The sequence below is a fragment of the Narcine bancroftii genome, chromosome 7 (genome assembly GCF_036971445.1).
Source record: "Narcine bancroftii isolate sNarBan1 chromosome 7, sNarBan1.hap1, whole genome shotgun sequence".
NCBI classification, from domain to species: Eukaryota; Metazoa; Chordata; class Chondrichthyes; order Torpediniformes; family Narcinidae; genus Narcine; species Narcine bancroftii.
Window position 1 is genome coordinate 124,473,262 of NC_091475.1, and position 16,618 is coordinate 124,489,879.

Genomic DNA, 16,618 nt, shown 5'->3' on the forward strand with positions numbered 1-16,618 from the left:
TTCCCTGCCTCTGATTCCCGGACTCTGATTCCCCACCTCTGATTCCCGGCCTCTTATTCCCGGCATCTGATTCCGGCCTCTGATTCCCGGCCTCTGATTCCCTGCTTCTGATTCTGATTCCCTGCCTCTGATTCCCCATCTCTGATTCCGCACATCTAATTCCCTGCCTCTGATTCCCCATCTCTGATTCCGCACATCTAATTCCCCGCCTCTGATTCCCCATCTCTGATTCACCGCCTTTGATTCGCCACCTCTGATTCCCCATATCTGATTCCCCACCTCTGTTTCCCCGCCTCTGATTCCCCGCCTCTGATTCTCCATATCTCATTCCCCGCCTCTGAATCCCCATCTCTGATTCCCGGACTCTGATTCCCCACCTCTAATTCTCGGCCTCTTATTCCCAGCATCTGATTCCAGGCCTCTGATTCCCGGCCTCTGACTCCCCGCTTCTGATTCTGATTCCCTGCCTCTGATTCCCCATCTCTGATTCCGCACATCTGATTACCTGCCTCTGATTCCCCACCTCTGATTCCCCATATCTGATTCCCCGCCTCTGTTTCCACGCCTCTGATTCCCCGCCTCTGTTTCCCCATATCTAATTCCCCACCTCTGATGCCCCAACTCTGATTCCCCGCCTCTGATTCCCTAGCTCTGATTCACCGCCTTTGATTCGCCACCTCTGATTCCCCATATCTGATTCCCCACCTCTGTTTCCCCGCATCTGATTCCCCGCCTCTGATTCACCATATCTCATTCCCCGCCTCTGACTCCCCATCTCTGATTCCCGGACTCTGATTCCCCACCTCTGATTCCCGGCCTCTTATTCCCAGCATCTGATTCCAGGCCTCTGATTCCCGTCCTCTGACTCCCCGCTTCTGATTCTGATTCCCTGCCTCTGATTCCCCATCTCTGATTCCGCACATCTGATTACCTGCCTCTGATTCCCCACCTCTGATTCCCCATATCTGATTCCCCGCCTCTGTTTCCACGCCTCTGATTCCCCGCCTCTGTTTCCCCATATCTAATTCCCCACCTCTGATGCCCCAACTCTGATTCCCCGCCTCTGATTCCACAGCTCTGATTCCCCGCCTCTGATTCCCCACATCCGATTCCCCATATCTGATTCCCCGCCTCTGTTTCCCCGCCCCTGATTCCCCGCCTCTGTTTCCCCATATCTGATTCCCCGCCTCTGATTCCCAACTATGATTCCCCGCCTCTTATTCCCCAGCTCTGATTCCCCGCCTCTGTTTCCCCATATCTGATTCCCCGCCTCTATTTGCCCGCCTCTGATTCCCCGCCTCTGTTTCCCCATATCTGATTCCCCGCCTCTGATTCCCAACTATGATTCCCTGCCTCTAATTTCCCAGCTCTGATTCCCCGCCTCTGATTCCCCGTGTCTGATTTCCTGCCTCTGATTCCCCGCCTCTGATTACCCATGTATGATTCACCGCCTCTGATTCCCCACCTCTGATTCCCCATCTCTGATTCCGCACATCCGATTCCCTGACTCTGATTCCCCGCCTCTGATTCACTGCCTCTTCTTCCCCAGCTCTGATTCCCCGCCTCTGATTCCCCGCGTCTTATTCCCTGCTTCTGATTCTGATTCCCTGCCTCTGATTCCCCATCTCTGATTCCGCACATCTGATTCCCTGCCTCTGATTCCCCACCTCTGATTCCCCATATGTGATTCCCCGCCTCTGTTTCCCCACCTCTGATTCCCCGCCTCCTGTTTCCCCATATCTAAGTCCCCGCCTCTGATTCCCCAACTCTGATTCCCCACCTCTGATTCCCCAGCTCTCATTCCCCGCCTCTGATCCCCGCATCTGATTCCCTGCATCTGATTCCCAGCCTCTGATTCCCTGCCTCTGATTCCCAACCTCTGATTCCCCACATCTGATTCCCCATATCTGATTCCCCGCCTCATTTTCCACGCCTCTGATTCCCCGCCTCTGTTTCCCCATATCTGATTCCCCGCCTCTATTTGCCCACCTCTGATTCCCCACCTCTGTTTCCCTATATCTGATTCCCCGCCTCTGAATCCCCAACTCTGATTCCCTGCATCTAATTCCCCAGCTCTGATTCCCCGCCTCTGATTCCCCGTGTCTGATTTCCTGCCTCTCATTCCCCGCCTCTGATTACCCATGTCTGATTAACCGCCTCTGATTCCCCACCTCTGATTCCCCATCTCTGATTCCGCACATCCGATTCCCTGCCTCTGATTCCCCGCCTCTGATTCACCGCCTCTGATTCCCGGCCTCTGATTTCCCGCCTCTGATTCCCTGCCACTGATACCCCGCCCCTGATTCCCCACCTCTGATTCCCCATATCTGATTCCCCGCCTCTGTTTCCCCGCCTCTGATTCCCCGCCTCTGATTCCCCATATCTCATTCCCCGCCTCTGAATCCCCATCTCTGATTCCCGGACTCTGATTCCCCACCTCTGATTCCCGTCCTCTTATTCCCGGCATCTGATTCCGGCCTCTGATTCCCTGCTTCTGATTCTGATTCCCTGCCTTTGATTCCCCATCTCTGATTCCGCACATCTGATTCCCTGCCTCTGATTCCCCACCTCTGATTCCCCAGCTCTGATTCCCCGCATCTGATTCCCCGTGTTTGATTCCCTGCCTCTGATTCCCGGCCTCTGATTCCCCATCTCTGATTCACCGCCTTTGATTCGCAACCTCTGATTCCCCATATCTAATTCCCCGCCTCTGTTTCCCCGCCTCTGATTCCCCGCCTCTGATTCCCCATATCTCATTCCCCGCCTCTAAATCCCCATCTCTGATTCCCGGACTCTGATTCCCCACCTCTGATTCCCGGCCTCTTATTCCCGGCATCTGATTCCGGCCTCTGATTCCCGGCCTCTGATTCCCTGCTTCTGATTCTGATTCCCTGCCTCTGATTCCCCATCTCTGATTCCGCACATCTGATTCCCTGCCTCTCATTCCCCACCTCTGATTCCCCATATCTGATTCCCCGCCTCTGTTTCCCCACCTTTGATTCCCCGCCTCTCTTTCCCAATATCTAAGTCCCCGCCTCTGATTCCCCAACTCTGATTCCCCACCTCTGATTCCCCGGCTCTGATTCCCCGCCTCTGATTCCCAGCATCTGATTCCCTGCAACTGATTCCAAGCCTCTTATTCCCTGCCTCTGATTCCCAACCTCTGATTCCCAACCTCTGATTCCACACCTCTGATTCCCCATATCTGATTCCCCGCCTCTGTTTCCCCGCCTCTGATTCCCCGCCTCTGATTCCCCATATCTCATTCCCCGCCTCTGATTCCGCATCTCTGATTCCCAACCTCTGATTCCCCACCTCTGATTCCCCATATCTGATTCCCCGCCTCTGTTTCCCCGCCTCTGTTTCCCCATATCTGATCCCCGCCTCTATTTGCACGCCTCTGATTCCCCGCCTCTGTTTCCCCATATCTGATTCCCCGCCTCTGAATCCCCAACTCTGATTCCCTGCCTCTAATTTCCCATGTCTGATTCCCCGCCTCTGATTCCCCGCGTCTGATTTCCGGCCTCTGATTCCCCGCCTCTGATTCCCCATCTCTGATTCACAACCTCTGATTCCCCACCTCTGATTCCCCATATCTGATTCCCCGCCTCTGTTTCCCCGCCTCTGATTCCCCACCTCTGATTCCCAATATCTGATTCCCCGCCTCTGATTCCCCACCTCTGATTCCCCGCCTCTGATTCGCCAGCTATGATTCCCCGCCTCTGATTCCCCGCGTCTTATTCCCTGCCTCTGATTCCCCGCCTCTGATTCCACATCTCTGATTCACCACCTCTGATTCCCCGCGTCTGATTCCCCGCCTCTGATTCCCCATCTCTGATTCCCCATCTCTGATTCCCCAATTCTGATTCCACGCCTCTGATTCCCCAGCTCTGATTCCTCGCCTCTGATTCCCTTCCACTGATTCCCAACCTCTGATTCCCCACCTCTGATTTCCCATATTGATTCCCTGCGTCTGATTCCCCGCCTCTGATTCCCCAACTCTGATTCACCGCCTCTGATTCCCCAGCTCTAATTCCCCGCCTCTGATTCCCCGTGTTTGATTCCCTGCCTCTGATTCCCGGCCTCTGATTCCCTATCTCTGATTCACCGCCGTTGATTTGCCTCCTCTGATTCCCCAAATCTGATTCCCCGCCTCTGAATCCCCATCTCTGATTCCCGGACTCTGATTCCCCACCTCTGATTCCCTGCCTCTTATTCCCGGCATCTGATTCCGGCCTCTGATTCCCGGCCTCTGATTCCCTGCTTTTGATTCTGATTCCCTGCCTCTGATTCCCCATCTCTGATTCCGCACATCTGATTCCCTGCCTCTGATTACCCCCCTCTGTTTCCCCGCCTCTGATTCCCCGCCTCTGTTTCCCAATATCTAAGTCCCCGCCTCTGATTCCCCAACTCTGATTCCCCACCTCTGATTCCCCAGCTCTGATTCCCCGCCTCTGATTCCCCGCATCTGATTCCCTGCATCTGATTCCAAGCCTCTGATTCCCTGCCTCTGATTCCCAACCTCTGATTCCCCACCTCTGATTCCCCATATCTGATTCCCCGCCTCTGTTTCCCCGCCTCTGATTCCCCACCTCTGTTTCCCAATATCTGATTCCCGGCCTCTGATTCCCCGCCTCTGATTCCCCGCCTCTGATTCCCTGCCTCTGATTCCCCATCTCCGATTCCGCACATCTGATTCCCTGCCTCTGATTCCCCTCCTCTGATTCCCCGCCTCTGATTCCCTGCCTCTGATTCCCAACCTCTGATTCCCCACCTCTGATTCCCCATATCTGATTCCCCGCCTCTGTTTCCCCGCCTCTGATTCCCCTCCTCTGATTCCCCAACTCTAATTTCCCGCCTCTGATTCCCCAGCTCTGATTCCCCGTGTTTGATTCCCTGCCTCTGATTCCCTGCCCTGATTCCCCATCTCTGTTTCACCGCCTTTGATTCGCCACCTCTGATTCCACATATCTGATTCCCCGCCTCTGTTTCCCCGCCTCTGATTCCCTGCCTCTGATTCCCAACCTCTGATTCCACACCTCTGATTCCCCATATCTGATTCCCCGCCTCTGATTCCCCGCCTCTGATTCCCTGCATCTGATTCCAAGCCTCTGATTCCCTGCCTCTGATTCCCAACCTCTGATTCCCCACCTCTGATTCCCCATATCTGATTCCCCGCCTCTGTTTCCCCACCTCTGATTCCCACCTCTGTTTCCCCATATCTGATTCCCGGCCTCTGATTTCCCGCCTCTGATTCCCCGCCTCTGATTCCCTGCCTCTGATTCCCCATCTCCGATTCCGCACATCTGATTCCTTGCCTCTGATTCCCCGCCTCTGATTCTCCACCTCTGATTCCCTGCCTCTGATTCCCAACCTCTGATTCCCCACCTCTGATTCCCCATATCTGATTCCCCGCCTCTGTTTCCCCGCCTCTGATTCCCCTCCTCTGATTCCCCAACTCTAATTCCCCGCCTCTGATTCCCCAGCTCTGATTCCCCGTGTTTGATTCCCTGCCTCTGATTCCCTGCCCTGATTCCCCATCTCTGTTTCACCGCCTTTGATTCGCCACCTCTGATTCCCCATATCTGATTCCCCGCCTCTGTTTCCCCGCCTCTGATTCCCTGCCTCTGATTCCCAATCTCTGATTCCACACCTCTGATTCCCAATATCTGATTCCCCGCCTCTGATTCCCCACCTCTGATTCCCCGCCTCTGATTCGCCAGCTATGATTCCCCGCCTCTTATTCCCCGCGTCTGATTCCCTGCCTCTGATTCCCCGCCTCTGATTCCACATCTCTGATTCACCACCTCTGATTCCCCGCGTCTGACTCCCTGCCTCTGATTCCCGGACTCTGATTCCCCACCTCTGATTCCCGGCCTTTTATTCCCGGCATCTGATTCCGGCCTCTGATTCCCGGCCTCTGATTCCCTGCTTATGATTCTGATTCCCTGCCTCTGATTCCCCATCTCTGATTCCGCACATCTAATTCCCTGCCTCTGATTCCCCACCTCTGATTCCCCATATCTGATTCCCCGCCTCTGTTTCCCCGCCTCTTATTCACCGCCTCTGTTTCCCCATATCTAAGTCCCCGCCTCTGATTCCCCAACTTTGATTCCCCACCTCTGATTCCCCAGCTCTGATTCCCCGCCTCTGATTCCCCGCATATGATTCCATGCATCTGATTCCCAGCCTCTGATTCCCAGCCTCTGATTCCCAACCTCTGATTCCCCACCTCTGATTCCCTATATCTGATTCCCCGCCTCTGTTTCCCCGCCTATGATTCCCCGCCTCTGTTTCCCCATATCTGATTCCCCGCCTCTGAATTCCCAACTCTGATTCCCTGCCTCTAATTTCCCATGTCTGATTCCCCGCCTCTGATACCCCGCGTCTGATTACCGGCCTCTGATTCCCCGCCTCTGATTCCCCATCTCTGATTCACAACCTCTGATTCCCCACCTCTGATTCCCCATATCTGATTCCCCGCCTCTGTTTCCCCGCCTCTGATTCCCCACCTCTGATTCCCAATATCTGATTCCCCGCCTCTGATTCCCCACCTCTGATTCCCCGCCTCTGATTCGCCAGCTATGATTCCCCGCCTCTGATTCCCCGCGTCTGATTCCCTGCCTCTGATTCCCCGCCTCTAATTCCACATCTCTGATTCACCACCTCTGATTCCACGCGTCTGATTCCCCGCATCTGATTCCCCATCTCTGATTCCCCATCTCTGATTCCCCAATTCTGATTCCCCGCCTCTGATTCCCCAGCTCTGATTCCTCGCCTCTGATTCCCTTCCTCTGATTCCCAACCTCTGATTCCCCACCTCTGATTTCCCATATTGATTCCCTGCATCTGATTCCCCGCCTCTGATTCCCCAACTCTGATTCCCCGCCTCTGATTCCCCAGCTCTGATTCCCCGCCTCTGATTCCCCGTGTTTGATTCCCTGCCTCTGATTCCCGGCCTCTGATTCCCCATCTCTGATTCACCGCCTTTGCTTCACAACCTCTGATTCCCCACCTCTGATTCCCCATATCTGATTCCCCGCCTCTGTTTCCCCGCCTCTGATTCCCCGCCTCTGTTTCCCCATATCTGATCCCCGCCTCTATTTGCCCGCCTCTGATTCCCCGCCTCTGTTTCCCCATATCTGATTCCCCGCCTCTGAATGCCCAACTCTGATTCCCTGCCTCTAATTTCCCAGCTCTGATTCCCCGCCTCTGATTCCCCGCGTCTGATTACCGGCCTCTGATTCCCCGCCTCTGATACCCCATCTCTGATTCACAACCTCTGATTCCCCACCTCTGATACCCCATATCTGATTCCCCGCCTTTGTTTCACCGCCACTGATTCCCCACCTCTGATTCCCAATATCTGATTCCCCGCCTCTGATTCCCCAACTCTGATTCCCCGCCTCTGATTCGCCAGCTATGATTCCCCGCCTCTTATTCCCCGCGTCTGATTCCCTGCCTCTGATTCCCCGCCTCAGATTCCACATCTCTGATTCACCACCTCTGATTCCCCGCGTCTGATTCCCTGCCTCTGATTCCCGGACTCTGATTCCCCACCTCTGATTCCCGGCCTCTTATTCCCGGCATCTGATTCCGGCCTCTGATTCCCGGCCTCTGATTCCCTGCTTCTGATTCTGATTCCCTGCCTCTGATTCCCCATCTCTGATTCCGCACATCTAATTCCCTGCCTCTGATTCCACACCTCTGATTCCCCATATCTGAATCCCCGCCTCTGTTTCCCCGCCTCTGATTCACCGCCTCTGTTTCCCCATATCTAAGTCCCCGCCTCTGATTCCCCAACTTTGATTCCCCACCTCTGATTCCCCAACTCTGATTCCCCGCCTCTGATTCCCCGCATATGATTCCATGCATCTGATTCCCAGCCTCTGATTCCCAGCCTCTGATTCCCAACCTCTGATTCCCCACCTCTGATTCCCTATATCTGATTCCCCGCCTCTGTTTCCCCGCCTCTGATTCCCCGCCTCTGTTTCCCCATATCTGATTCTCCGCCTCTGAATCCCCAACTCTGATTCCCTGCCTCTAATTTCCCATGTCTGATTCCCCGCCTCTGATTCCCCGCATCTGATTACCGGCCTCTGATTCCCCGCCTCTGATTCCCCATCTCTGATTCACAACCTCTGATTCCCCACCTCTGATTCCCCATATCTGATTCCCCGCCTCTGTTTCCCCGCCTCTGATTCCCCACCTCTGATTCCCAATATCTGATTCCCCGCCTCTGATTCCCCACCTCTGATTCCCCGCCTCTGATTCGCCAGCTATGATTCCCCGCCTCTGATTCCCCGCGTCTGATTCCCTGCCTCTGATTCCCCGCCTCTGATTCCACATCTCTGATTCACCACCTCTGATTCCCCGCGTCTGATTCCCCGCCTCTGATTCCCCATCTCTGATGCCCCAGCTCTGATTCCCCAATTCTGATTCCCCGCCTCTGATTCCCCAGCTCTGATTCCTCGCCTCTGATTCCCTTCCTCTGATTCCCAATATCTGATTCCCCGCCTCTGATTCCCCGCCTCTGTTTCCCCGCCTCTGATTCCCCACCTCTGATTCCCAATATCTGATTCCCCGCCTCTGATTCCCCACCTCTGATTCCCCGCCTCTGATTCGCCTGCTATGATTCCCCGCCTCTGATTCCCCGCGTCTGATTCCCTGCCTCTGATTCCCCGCCTCTGATTCCACATCTCTGATTCACCACCTCTGATTCCCCGCGTCTGATTCCCCGCCTCTGATTCCCCATCTCTGATGCCCCAGCTCTGATTCCCCAATTCTGATTCCCCGCCTCTGATTCCCCAGCTCTGATTCCTCGCCTCTGATTCCCTTCCTCTGATTCCCAACCTCTGATTCCCCACCTCTGATTTCCCATATTGATTCCCTGCATCTGATTCCCCGCCTCTGATTCCCCAACTCTGATTCCCCGCCTCTGATTCCCCAGCTCTGATTCCCCGCCTCTGATTCCCCGTGTTTGATTCCCTGCCTCTGATTCCCGGCCTCTGATTCCCCATCTCTGATTCACCGCCTTTGATTCGCCACCTCTGATTCCCCAAATCTGATTCACAACCTCTGATTCCCCACCTCTGATACCCCATATCTGATTCCCCGCCTCTGTTTCACCGCCTCTGATTCCCCACCTCTGATTCCCAATATCTGATTCCCCGCCTCTGATTCCCCACCTCTGATTCCCCGCCTCTGATTCGCCAGCTATGATTCCCCGCCTCTTATTCCCCGCGTATGATTCCCTGCCTCTGATTCCCCGCCTCTGATTCCACATCTCTGATTCACCACCTCTGATTCCCCGCGTCTGATTCCCTACCTCTGATTCCCGGACTCTGATTCCCCACCTCTGATTCCCGGCCTCTTATTCCCGGCATCTGATTCCGGCCTCTGATTCCCGGCCTCTGATTCCCTGCTTCTGATTCTGATTCCCTGCCTCTGATTCCCCATCTCTGATTCCGCACATCTAATTCCCTGCCTCTGATTCCCCACCTCTGATTCCCCATATCTGATTCCCCGCCTCTGTTTCCCCGCCTCTGATTCACCGACTCTCTTTCCCCATATCTAAGTCCCCGCCTCTGATTCCCCAACTTTGATTCCCCACCTCTGATTCCCCAGCTCTGATTCCCCGCCTCTGATTCCCCGCATATGATTCCATGCATCTGATTCCCAGCCTCTGATTCCCAGCCTCTGATTCCCAACCTCTGATTCCCCACCTCTGATTCCCTATATCTGATTCCCTGCCTCTGTTTCCCCGCCTCTGATTCCCCGCGTCTGATTACCGGCCTCTGATTCCCCGCCTCTGATTCCCCATCTCTGATTCACAACCTCTGATTCCCCACCTCTGATACCCCATATCTGATTCCCCGCCTCTGTTTCACCGCCTCTGATTCCCCACCTCTGATTCCCAATATCTGATTCCCCGCCTCTGATTCCCCACCTCTGATTCCCCGCCTCTGATTCGCCAGCTATGATTCCCCGCCTCTTATTCCCCGCGTCTGATTCCCTGCCTCTGATTCTCCGCCTCTGATTCCACATCTCTGATTCACCACCTCTGATTCCCCGCGTCTGATTCCCTGCCTCTGATTCCCGGACTCTGATTCCCCACCTCTGATTCCCGGCCTCTTATTCCCGGCATCTGATTCCGGCCTCTGATTCCCGGCCTCTGATTCCCTGCTTATGATTCTGATTCCCTGCCTCTGATTCCCCATCTCTGATTCCGCACATCTAATTCCCTGCCTCTGATTCCCCACCTCTGATTCCCCATATCTGATTCCCCGCCTCTGTTTCCCCGCCTCTTATTCACCGCCTCTGTTTCCCCATATCTAAGTCCCCGCCTCTGATTCCCCAACTTTGATTCCCCACCTCTGATTCCCCAGCTCTGATTCCCCGCCTCTGATTCCCCGCCTCTGATTCACCGCCTCTGATTCCCCATATCTCATTCCCCGCCTCTAAATCCCCATCTCTGATTCCCGGACTCTGATTCCCCACCTCTGATTCCCGGCCTCTTATTCCCGGCATCTGATTCCGGCCTCTGATTCCCGGCCTCTGATTCCCTGCTTCTGATTCTGATTCCCTGCCTCTGATTCCCCATCTCTGATTCCGCACATCTGATTCCCTGCCTCTCATTCCCCACCTCTGATTCCCCATATCTGATTCCCCGCCTCTGTTTCCCCACCTTTGATTCCCCGCCTCTCTTTCCCAATATCTAAGTCCCCGCCTCTGATTCCCCAACTCTGATTCCCCACCTCTGATTCCCCGGCTCTGATTCCCCGCCTCTGATTCCCAGCATCTGATTCCCTGCAACTGATTCCAAGCCTCTTATTCCCTGCCTCTGATTCCCAACCTCTGATTCCCAACCTCTGATTCCACACCTCTGATTCCCCATATCTGATTCCCCGCCTCTGTTTCCCCGCCTCTGATTCCCCGCCTCTGATTCCCCATATCTCATTCCCCGCCTCTGATTCCGCATCTCTGATTCCCAACCTCTGATTCCCCACCTCTGATTCCCCATATCTGATTCCCCGCCTCTGTTTCCCCGCCTCTGTTTCCCCATATCTGATCCCCGCCTCTATTTGCACGCCTCTGATTCCCCGCCTCTGTTTCCCCATATCTGATTCCCCGCCTCTGAATCCCCAACTCTGATTCCCTGCCTCTAATTTCCCATGTCTGATTCCCCGCCTCTGATTCCCCGCGTCTGATTTCAGGCCTCTGATTCCCCGCCTCTGATTCCCCATCTCTGATTCACAACCTCTGATTCCCCACCTCTGATTCCCCATATCTGATTCCCCGCCTCTGTTTCCCCGCCTCTGATTCCCCACCTCTGATTCCCAATATCTGATTTCCCGCCTCTGATTCCCCACCTCTGATTCCCCGCCTCTGATTCGCCAGCTATGATTCCCCGCCTCTGATTCCCCGCGTCTTATTCCCTGCCTCTGATTCCCCGCCTCTGATTCCACATCTCTGATTCACCACCTCTGATTCCCCGCGTCTGATTCCCCGCCTCTGATTCCCCATCTCTGATTCCCCATCTCTGATTCCCCAATTCTGATTCCCCGCCTCTTATTCCCCAGCTCTGATTCCTCGCCTCTGATTCCCTTCCACTGATTCCCAACCTCTGATTCCCCACCTCTGATTTCCCATATTGATTCCCTGCGTCTGATTCCCCGCCTCTGATTCCCCAACTCTGATTCACCGCCTCTGATTCCCCAGCTCTAATTCCCCGCCTCTGATTCCCCGTGTTTGATTCCCTGCCTCTGATTCCCGGCCTCTGATTCCCCATCTCTGATTCACCGCCTTTGATTTGCCACCTCTGATTCCCCAAATCTGATTCCCCGCCTCTGAATCCCCATCTCTGATTCCCGGACTCTGATTCCCCACCTCTGATTCCCTGCCTCTTATTCCCGGCATCTGATTCCGGCCTCTGATTCCCGGCCTCTGATTCCCTGCTTTTGATTCTGATTCCCTGCCTCTGATTCCCCATCTCTGATTCCGCACATATGATTCCCTGCCTCTGATTACCCCCCTCTGTTTCCCCGCCTCTGATTCCCCGCCTCTGTTTCCCAATATCTAAGTCCCCGCCTCTGATTCCCCAACTCTGATTCCCCACCTCTGATTCCCCAGCTCTGATTCCCCGCCTCTGATTCCCCGCATCTGATTCCCTGCATCTGATTCCAAGCATCTGATTCCCTGCCTCTGATTCCCAACCTCTGATTCCCCACCTCTGATTCCCCATATCTGATTCCCCGCCTCTGTTTCCCCGCCTCTGATTCCCCACCTCTGTTTCCCAATATCTGATTCCCGGCCTCTGATTCCCCGCCTCTGATTCCCCGCCTCTGATTCCCTGCCTCTGATTCCCCATCTCCGATTCCGCACATCTGATTCCCTGCCTCTGATTCCCCTCCTCTGATTCCCCGCCTCTGATTCCCTGCCTCTGATTCCCAACCTCTGATTCCCCACCTCTGATTCCCCATATCTGATTCCCCGCCTCTGTTTCCCCGCCTCTGATTCCCCTCCTCTGATTCCCCAACTCTAATTTCCCGCCTCTGATTCCCCAGCTCTGATTCCCCGTGTTTGATTCCCTGCCTCTGATTCCCTGCCCTGATTCCCCATCTCTGTTTCACCGCCTTTGATTCGCCACCTCTGATTCCACATATCTGATTCCCCGCCTCTGTTTCCCCGCCTCTGATTCCCTGCCTCTGATTCCCAACCTCTGATTCCACACATCTGATTCCCCATATCTGATTCCCCGCCTCTGATTCCCCGCCTCTGATTCCCTGCATCTGATTCCAAGCCTCTGATTCCCTGCCTCTGATTCCCAACCTCTGATTCCCCACCTCTGATTCCCCATATCTGATTCCCCGCCTCTGTTTCCCCACCTCTGATTCCCCACCTCTGTTTCCCCATATCTGATTCCCGGCCTCTGATTTCCCGCCTCTGATTCCCCGCCTCTGATTCCCTGCCTCTGATTCCCCATCTCCGATTCCGCACATCTGATTCCCTGCCTCTGATTCCCCGCCTCTGATTCCCCACCTCTGATTCCCTGCCTCTGATTCCCAACCTCTGATTCCCCACCTCTGATTCCCCATATCTGATTCCCCGCCTCTGTTTCCCCGCCTCTGATTCCCCTCCTCTGATTCCCCAACTCTAATTCCCCGCCTCTGATTCCCCAGCTCTGATTCCCCGTGTTTGATTCCCTGCCTCTGATTCCCTGCCCTGATTCCCCATCTCTGTTTCACCGCCTTTGATTCGCCACCTCTGATTCCCCATATCTGATTCCCCGCCTCTGTTTCCCCGCCTCTGATTCCCTGCCTCTGATTCCCAATCTCTGATTCCACACCTCTGATTCCCAATATCTGATTCCCCGCCTCTGATTCCCCACCTCTGATTCCCCGCCTCTGATTCGCCAGCTATGATTCCCCGCCTCTTATTCCCCGCGTCTGATTCCCTGCCTCTGATTCCCCGCCTCTGATTCCACATCTCTGATTCACCACCTCTGATTCCCCGCGTCTGACTCCCTGCCTCTGATTCCCGGACTCTGATTCCCCACCTCTGATTCCCGGCCTTTTATTCCCGGCATCTGATTCCGGCCTCTGATTCCCGGCCTCTGATTCCCTGCTTATGATTCTGATTCCCTGCCTCTGATTCCCCATCTCTGATTCCGCACATCTAATTCCCTGCCTCTGATTCCCCACCTCTGATTCCCCATATCTGATTCCCCGCCTCTGTTTCCCCGCCTCTTATTCACCGCCTCTGTTTCCCCATATCTAAGTCCCCGCCTCTGATTCCCCAACTTTGATTCCCCACCTCTGATTCCCCAGCTCTGATTCCCCGCCTCTGATTCCCCGCATATGATTCCATGCATCTGATTCCCAGCCTCTGATTCCCAGCCTCTGATTCCCAACCTCTGATTCCCCACCTCTGATTCCCTATATCTGATTCCCCGCCTCTGTTTCCCCGCCTATGATTCCCCGCCTCTGTTTCCCCATATCTGATTCCCCGCCTCTGAATTCCCAACTCTGATTCCCTGCCTCTAATTTCCCATGTCTGATTCCCCGCCTCTGATACCCCGCGTCTGATTACCGGCCTCTGATTCCCCGCCTCTGATTCCCCATCTCTGATTCACAACCTCTGATTCCCCACCTCTGATTCCCCATATCTGATTCCCCGCCTCTGTTTCCCCGCCTCTGATTCCCCACCTCTGATTCCCAATATCTGATTCCCCGCCTCTGATTCCCCACCTCTGATTCCCCGCCTCTGATTCGCCAGCTATGATTCCCCGCCTCTGATTCCCCGCGTCTGATTCCCTGCCTCTGATTCCCCGCCTCTAATTCCACATCTCTGATTCACCACCTCTGATTCCACGCGTCTGATTCCCCGCATCTGATTCCCCATCTCTGATTCCCCATCTCTGATTCCCCAATTCTGATTCCCCGCCTCTGATTCCCCAGCTCTGATTCCTCGCCTCTGATTCCCTTCCTCTGATTCCCAACCTCTGATTCCCCACCTCTGATTTCCCATATTGATTCCCTGCATCTGATTCCCCGCCTCTGATTTCCCAACTCTGATTCCCCGCCTCTGATTCCCCAGCTCTGATTCCCCGCCTCTGATTCCCCGTGTTTGATTCCCTGCCTCTGATTCCCGGCCTCTGATTCCCCATCTCTGATTCACCGCCTTTGATTCACAACCTCTGATTCCCCACCTCTGATTCCCCATATCTGATTCCCCGCCTCTGTTTCCCCGCCTCTGATTCCCCGCCTCTGTTTCCCCATATCTGATCCCCGCCTCTATTTGCCCGCCTCTGATTCCCCGCCTCTGTTTCCCCATATCTGATTCCCCGCCTCTGAATGCCCAACTCTGATTCCCTGCCTCTAATTTCCCAGCTCTGATTCCCCGCCTCTGATTCCCCGCGTCTGATTACCGGCCTCTGATTCCCCGCCTCTGATACCCCATCTCTGATTCACAACCTCTGATTCCCCACCTCTGATACCCCATATCTGATTCCCCGCCTTTGTTTCACCGCCACTGATTCCCCACCTCTGATTCCCAATATCTGATTCCCCGCCTCTGATTCCCCAACTCTGATTCCCCGCCTCTGATTCACCAGCTATGATTCCCCGCCTCTTATTCCCCGCGTCTGATTCCCTGCCTCTGATTCCCCGCCTCAGATTCCACATCTCTGATTCACCACCTCTGATTCCCCGCGTCTGATTCCCTGCCTCTGATTCCCGGACTCTGATTCCCCACCTCTGATTCCCGGCCTCTTATTCCCGGCATCTGATTCCGGCCTCTGATTCCCGGCCTCTGATTCCCTGCTTCTGATTCTGATTCCCTGCCTCTGATTCCCCATCTCTGATTCCGCACATCTAATTCCCTGCCTCTGATTCCACACCTCTGATTCCCCATATCTGATTCCCCGCCTCTGTTTCCCCGCCTCTGATTCACCGCCTCTGTTTCCCCATATCTAAGTCCCCGCCTCTGATTCCCCAACTTTGATTCCCCACCTCTGATTCCCCAACTCTGATTCCCCGCCTCTGATTCCCCGCATATGATTCCATGCATCTGATTCCCAGCCTCTGATTCCCAGCCTCTGATTCCCAACCTCTGATTCCCCACCTCTGATTCCCTATATCTGATTCCCCGCCTCTGTTTCCCCGCCTCTGATTCCCCGCCTCTGTTTCCCCATATCTGATTCCACGCCTCTGAATCCCCAACTCTGATTCCCTGCCTCTAATTTCCCATGTCTGATTCCCCGCCTCTGATTCCCCGCGTCTGATTACCGGCCTCTGATTCCCCGCCTCTGATTCCCCATCTCTGATTCACAACCTCTGATTCCCCACCTCTGATTCCCCATATCTGATTCCCCGCCTCTGTTTCCCCGCCTCTGATTCCCCACCTCTGATTCCCAATATCTGATTCCCCGCCTCTGATTCCCCACCTCTGATTCCCCGCCTCTGATTCGCCAGCTATGATTCCCCGCCTCTGATTCCCCGCGTCTGATTCCCTGCCACTGATTCCCCGCCTCTGATTCCACATCTCTGATTCACCACCTCTGATTCCCCGCGTCTGATTCCCCGCCTCTGATTCCCCATCTCTGATGCCCCAGCTCTGATTCCCCAATTCTGATTCCCCGCCTCTGATTCCCCAGCTCTGATTCCTCGCCTCTGATTCCCTTCCTCTGATTCCCAACCTCTGATTCCCCACCTCTGATTTCCCATATTGATTCCCTGCATCTGATTCCCCGCCTCTGATTCCCCAACTCTGATTCCCCGCCTCTGATTCCCCAGCTCTGATTCCCCGCCTCTGTTTCACCGCCTCTGATTCCCCACCTCTGATTCCCAATATCTGATTCCCCGCCTCTGATTCCCCACCTCTGATTCCCCGCCTCTGATTCGCCAGCTATGATTCCCCGCCTCTTATTCCCCGCGTATGATTCCCTGCCTCTGATTCCCCGCCTCTGATTCCACATCTCTGATTCACCACCTCTGATTCCCCGCGTCTGATTCCCTACCTCTGATTCCCGGACTCTGATTCCCCACCTCTGATTCCCGGCCTCTTATTCCCGGCATCTGATTCCGGCCTCTGATTCCCGGCCTCTGATTCCCTGCTT